Below are 7,202 nucleotides of genomic sequence, written 5' to 3'. Positions count from 1 at the left end.
TCTTAGAGTACACATTCATAATTAATATGGTTATGAGTGGATTTTTCCCTGGTGAAAATTTAAGTTTCATAAAAAAAGTGTGTCTTGTTCTGGAGAGAATTTTTGCAAGTGTGCATGATAACAAGGAAGATTATCATGGTCTTTTTCTATGCTGATATGATTTAAATAAAAGATCAAAATCATTGTCTTTAGGCTCTTTCTGTAACATTATAAAATATGGTTATAATATATTTGGCCTGCAGACTTTATTATTATGTGTCACACCATAGTCATCAGAGTTTTGACAATAAGAATAATAATGAAAATAACAATAGTATTAATAACAGTAATCCACTAAGAAAATTATAAATGATAACCAAGTGTAAAGGCTGCCTATTGGAAATAGATACTTGTGAATGGAAGATGAACTTCAAGTTTTTAATTTTATTGTTTCTGGGAGATAGGGTCTATCTCTGCAGGACCTGACAACTGGAAAATATGAATCACTTGGAATGGAACACAAGCCATAATTGTCATTCTCGATGGTTTCCAACAGTAATGGTACTAGCACTTGTGTTAACTATACCATTTTAGCAGTGGCTATTAGTTGCATTAGTGATAGCGATGACGAGTGTGTTTTATTTCAACAGTTGGCCAACATCTTTCATGGGTACTCATTTGTCTGAGATTCCCTTGTTTCTCCTATCCTCATTTTCTCTTTGCCCTGATTCCTTCATTTTTATATTTTATCCATTTTACAAACCACCTAAAATAATTTAGGAAATAAGATCAAAATAAGTACAAGCATAAAGAGCCAAACGTTCTCATCTCATAAGTCAGGGTTAATTTTTCTCCCTTTAGACACAGAGGTCCAGGGTAAGTGGCTTGGCTAATGGCTTATAAGCGGCCCCTGAGTGGGAGCTGAGGATTAAGGTCTCAGGTGCTGATATGATGACACTAGATCACTTCTTTATATTGGCAGATAATTGAGCACAATTGCCCTTACTTCCTAATTTATTCTTCCGTAGTATAAAGTGGCAGCCATTTCTAATCAAGCCTTGTAGACTGGTCATTGGAGAAAAACTGGAAGGGTGAACAGAGCAGAGGACGACTTTAGCGCATGTTCTGTGTAGACAACTGTTTTTAACACAAAATCTCTTTTGTTTCATGTTTTTATATGAACTCCTGAAAGTAATGATCACTTATGTTGCCTGTCAGGTTAAAACACAGGGTTTTAAACACATACACACACATGCGTGTGCGCACACACACACACAGGGAATATGCCATTACAACAGGTAATTAAGCAATTGTCAAATATATTTTCAGTGAATCTGCCAGAGCAAATGAAATTTTAATAGACAATAACATTACAGCAAATATGTAAATAAAATAAAATAAAATAAGGCAAATTACTAAAATATTTCCCCCCTCCCTCTGCCCAGTTTCATCAAACCCACTACTCATTGGGTACTGCATGGTTGAAGCAGAACCATTGTTTATGGCCATTGCTGGTGTCCCTGGGACCAGAGCAATGAGTGGCAATATGACATAGAACCCCAATTAGTCCAGAATGTGGTTCTGATTCACTGTCCTCACCACCATGTTGGGACAGAAGTAAACAGTAGGTACAGATCACCTAAAGAAAAAAGGGGGTCTCTTTATGTTCAGGGAAAAGGTGTAAGAAGAGCAAGAGCTGAGAGGCTGCCTTCAACACTGCTGCTGCTTCAGCTCATTTTTTATCTTTTCATCCCTCCCTCAGATTTCTCAGAGCTGGAGCTCAAATTCAGGTCTAAGCTAATAGAGAGAGGGAAGGCAGGAGGTTAAACCAAACTGTTAACTGTGTCTCTTCAAAACTGACATTTAATACAGGGTGTAAATCACTAGGGGGGCCTGTTATTCCTTCAGGAATGCAATTACATAGGGTCAAATAAAACATGAAAGAAACCAACAAGTTTTAAAATGTAGTATGTTCTCAAAAGTAGGCAAGAAGGAATGTGAAGCAGTCCAAATATGCTAACACTCCCTGCTGTCCTATAGGAGAGGATTACAAGGAGAGGTTTCTGCTCTTTAATGATTATGTGGTTAAGCAGGAGTATGGGAGCACGTCACCCAACCCGGCCACTTCACACTGGACTCTCGGCTTTCTGCACATCTCTGCATTCATTCAAAGCAGGTGTAGGCCCTGCTGCCTTGCCAATTACCATTACAGTCCTATTACCAGGACTGCCTCCACTTAACACTTTTCAAAATGTTTATATGTCTATACAGAATGAACATTATGGGATTTCTGTCTGTTTTTCTCTTTCTTTTTTTTCTTTTTTCTTTTTTTTGAGACCGAGTCTCGCTCTGTTGCCCAGGCTGGAATGCAGTGATGTGATCTTGGCTCACTGCAACCTCCGCTTCCTGGGTTCAAGCGATTCTCCTGCCTCAACCTCCCGAGTAGCTGGGACTACATGCCACCACGCCCAGCTAATTTTCACACTTTTAGTAGAGACGGGGTTTCATCATGTTGGCCAGGCTGGTCTCAAACTCTTGACCTCAAGTGATCTGCCTGCCTCGGCCTCCCAAAGTGCTGGGATTACAGGCGTGAGCCACAGCGCCCAGCCCTGTTTTTCTCTTCCATACTAAAAACCAAAACACCAGCAGAATCCTTATTCTGTGACTTTGAAGATAGACAAAAATTTAATGTTGGACTTTTGCTAAAGGTTTTCCAGTGGTTATGGCTACCTGTAATTTGCGTAGTGCTAATTTCTTCCATGGGGTAGGGTGGAGGGTAGGCTTATGTTGATATTTTGGGATGTGTCTGTTAACAGTTTGGAGTGTTTCAAACAATTGGATGCCTTAAAACCTTGAGTTTTGCAGTTTAACATCCTCATGAACTAGGGTGACCAACTCATCCCAGTTTGCCTGGGGCTCCCTGGATTTTAGCACTGAAAGTCCTACCTATGTGTAATCAATCATTTTTTTTTAAAGTCTTGCTTTTAAACGTACAACAACAGCATGGTAGAAACTGTGTATAGATTGTGTGAGGAGAGGAGATGGCTGGGAAGGGGCACTGGAATTACAACTAAACTAATTATAAAAGAATTTGAACAAAACAGACAGGTCATCTGGGTTCAAATTCCTGTATAATCACTGATTTTTATAAGCTAGTTCTCACTTCTCCAAGAAAAATACAGTTTCTAATGAGTCATGATTAAAACTTGATTTTTCTTATCTTTCTTACAAAATGAATCAAACTACACAGCCAACTTCTCAGAGTCTAATTCCAAAAGGTACGGATCCTATCTGCTTTGGTTTAGTTGGCTGAATCTTAGGAGCCCCTTCTGTACCTTTCTCCCTACACTCTCAACCAGGCAATGGTGGCCTGAGGCTGGCTCTTATGAATCCTCCCTCCAGGAGCTGCTGCAGAGGGTGAGCCAGGCCACCTCCTGCACACTGACTATGCTGTCACAATTGGGTATGTCTCTGAGGTGCACCATTTCCCAAGCTCATTCCTACATCAGCAATTATTCTACAGGTTCCCAGATCTTTCTAGAAATCCTTTGTCAATTCCATAAATTGCATGGCTACCCCAGCCCGTGAGATACACCATTTTGAGGGAAAGCTGAGTTATCAGAATCTTAGGGCTCAGTTCAGCTCCTGAAAGCAGCAGAACTCTGAGGAGTCTGAAGATTAGAGGAAAACTAAGTTCACCTTACATGTTTCTCTAAGTCCTTTGGCTTTTTACTTGAAGAATCCATATTCTGTTTTTTTGGTATTTCCTTTTCTGTATAAAGGATGCTGAGTGGTTTCATTTCACCAAAAATAACACAAAGTAAAGCAAAAAGTAGCAATAATTCAAGTTTTCTCTCTTGACTTACAATTTATGCCTCTTTCCGTAGTGATTCCCCTTTCCTGTGCTTAAAACTCATCCATTCAGATCAGACATACTGTAAATATCAGTCTCTAAACTTTGTCAAAGACAAGGAAATTGATGGTAGACAGCTAGAACAAATAAGGACTCAAAGACTAAAGGAAGAGACTTGGAAGGGTAGAAAGGTGCCTCCCTGCAATTTTCAAAGGAGCATGAGGTATGTGCTGGGGACAAGAACACGGCCTTGGGAAGCAAACAGATCTGGGTTTGAATTCCAGCCCAGGCACTTATTAACTAAGTGATCTAGGACAAGATACTTCATCTCTGCAAATTTCAGTTCCTTATCTGTCCCACGGGATAATTCTAGTTTTTATATGAGCATAGGAAATGATATATGTAAAGCACCCCAAACATAGTAAATGTCTAATAAGTAGTAGCTATTATTACCATGGTGATAGATTTAACAGGAGAAAGCGACCCCTGGCAACACCCCAGTGTGTTGCATGCCACAGCGCCCTCAGTGTTTTCACTGCTGAGTTTCTTCCCTAATGGACATCTCTAGGAACTCTGAGCTCTTAATCTCAGCCTTCCACCCACACTCCCTAATTAGCCTCAGGCAAATCACTTATCTGACTCAATTGCTTCATCTGTAAAGAGGAGGATAATAATATTTACCTTCCTCAGAGGAATGTTGGGAGAATTAATGAATGTTTGCAAAGTACCCCGAGATGTACAGATGAAAGGCAGTATAGAATTGCAAAGTATTATTATAAATATTAGTGTTATTTTAACACATTTGCATGCCTGCATGCATGTGTGGGCAAATTTGCACCTGACAGCATCGGATGAAAGTGTGTGACTTTCAAGTATCATCCTATGAGTACCTCTGGCAGCCCATGGACATCTATGTCCGTGCAATTTATGCACAGTACAACAGTCCCATAAATGAGAATTTGCCCAGAAAAAGAAACACTGCATTGGGTAACTGGTATAAAATCAACCATAGCCCATGGTTAGGTCCTTTCCTTCTTTGACAGTGCCATGATCCTTCCAGCTGCCCATAAGGATGAAGACCTGACTATGTGATCAGCTCCCTAAAAGCAGTGAAGTGTAATTCTTTATCTTTTGTTTTCATGTTTTTGTAGACAAGGTCTCGCTATTTTGTCCAGGCTGATCTCGAACTCCTGGCCTCAAGCAAACTTCCTACCTCAGACTCCTAAAGTTCTGGATTACAGCCATGAGCCATCACATCCATTCTGAAGTATAACTCTTTCTCAGACTTCTTTATTTTTCAGCTGAAAAAAATGACCTTGAGCCTCAAAGAGTTTGTTCCCAAATGAACTATATCTACTTGCAAAGCACACAGTCATAAAATCAGATTGCAAGGAAATACCTTCTCCAAAGTTTCAATTGCTCTCACAGCCATGTTCTCCCCCTCAGCAGGGCCAAGTTTTGCCTCTTGCTGCTCTCCTCCTCTTCTCTGCTTCCTCCCATTTGTCCCCACTCCCACCAACTCACTCCCCTCCCCACTAAGTGGTATGAGGTATGATTACTACAACACTATATACTAAAATAGCACATCACATAACTCCCAGGAGACCAATGGCATGGCCTGTGCTTTCAGGAATACAAGAGTAAGAACCATTGGAAGTTACACAAGGTAATTAGAAATCTCTCATGCCTCAGGACTCAGCCCTCAGCAGACATTCCTGCCTGTGTGATGATGTGGCCTCCTCCTCAGATTCCAGAAGAGTAGCATATGGGCATGTGCAAGACGTATGTCTGATCTCCACTGCAAACTTTTGCATCCTGGCAAGAGACAGCAAGGCTTATTCCAGAACCCAATTCTCATTCCTGCTCCAGCCATCGTAAACACCTGCTGACACCAATGAAGAACAAGCCTGTAATCCTTATAAAAGAACACTCTTGAACCAGAGAAAGTAATGAATGCTAGCTTTTAAACCATCATACCTTCTGCTCCTGAGCTAGATTGGACACTGAGGAAGCAGGTGACTGCTTTTGAGCTATGGCTAGAGTGTACACAGGCCTCCCTGTTGCTAATATCTCCTTCCACTAGCTGAGCAGATGGCCTGAAGTCCCTATAACTTGTGGTTAAGACACTGTCTCTGCAAGGCCATATTTAGAATGGTAATATGCTAGCTGAAAATCAACATTTTAAATCATTTCAGTGGTGTGCTGGAACTAGCTCACAGCAGCTCGTGAGAGGCAACCATGTTCATCTCTCCCCATCTCTATGGGGGAAAAAGTGTGCACCTTTACTGCACACTACTGATTAGCAATCACTTTCATCCATTATCACTTGATCACAGATGAGTGTATGCTATTAAGAAGGAATGAAGTCCAGGTTGGTTTTGAGGTTGGGAAGCGAATGAAAATATTGGGAGGCACGAAGAGCTCCCTGGGAAGAAAGGTGAACATGGAGGGAAGAGGCCATTATTGCCAAGAATCTGGGAGCAGCCACAGGTACTGGGTGCCTTGGGGAGCAAGGACCAGGATACCTGCTTCAAGGTTTTGCCAAAGGTGGGCTAGCCTTGTGCATTTTAGCAGCAAGTAGAGGATGCAGCAATCTTCACATTCCCTAGGATGATAGGAGAAAAAAAAAATCTGGGTTTCAGGCCCTTTGTTGCCCTAGCGACCTGTATAATCTCTCTCTGAGCCTCAATTTCCTTCATTATAAAATGAAAACAACAGTACAGTTATCTCTTGGTATCTGCTGGGAATTGTTTCCAGGACTCATACTGATGCCGAAATCGGCAGATGCTCAAGTCCCCGATGTATGATGGTGTAGTGTTTCCATAAAACCTATGCACATCTTCCGTACACCTTAAATCATCTCTAGGTTACTATAATACCTAATACACTGTAAATGCTATGTAAAGAGTTGTTATGCCTTTTTTTGTGTTATTTTTATTGCTGTAGTTGTGTTCAATATTTTCAATCTGTGCTTGGTTGAATCTGTGGATGAGGAACTCACGGATACAGAGGGCCAGCTGAACTAATGTAATAGGATTTTTGAAGGATTTGGGGAAATAATGTCTGTAAAGTACTTGCTCCTAATCATGTTTCTAATATGACAAACTGATGGACACTTCACTGCTCTCTTCTTATTCTATTTCTCAACAGTATTTATCATGATCATCAATCCATCTGGACCTGAAACCCTCAACTCGCCTGGCTTCTGAAACTCCACACTCTTGGTTTTCTTTCTATTTCTCTGATCCTACCTCTACTGCGTCTTTCTTCTCTACCCTTTCTTGGCTTAATCTGGAGCCTCTTTCCCTTTCTCTTGTTTCTTGGCACAGCTTCATTAAGAAATCTCATCTAGTTCCATGGATTTAAATGT

This window comes from Symphalangus syndactylus, chromosome 8, assembly GCF_028878055.3.
Source record: "Symphalangus syndactylus isolate Jambi chromosome 8, NHGRI_mSymSyn1-v2.1_pri, whole genome shotgun sequence".
NCBI classification, from domain to species: Eukaryota; Metazoa; Chordata; class Mammalia; order Primates; family Hylobatidae; genus Symphalangus; species Symphalangus syndactylus.
Note: the sequence above shows the minus strand (reverse complement) of the source record.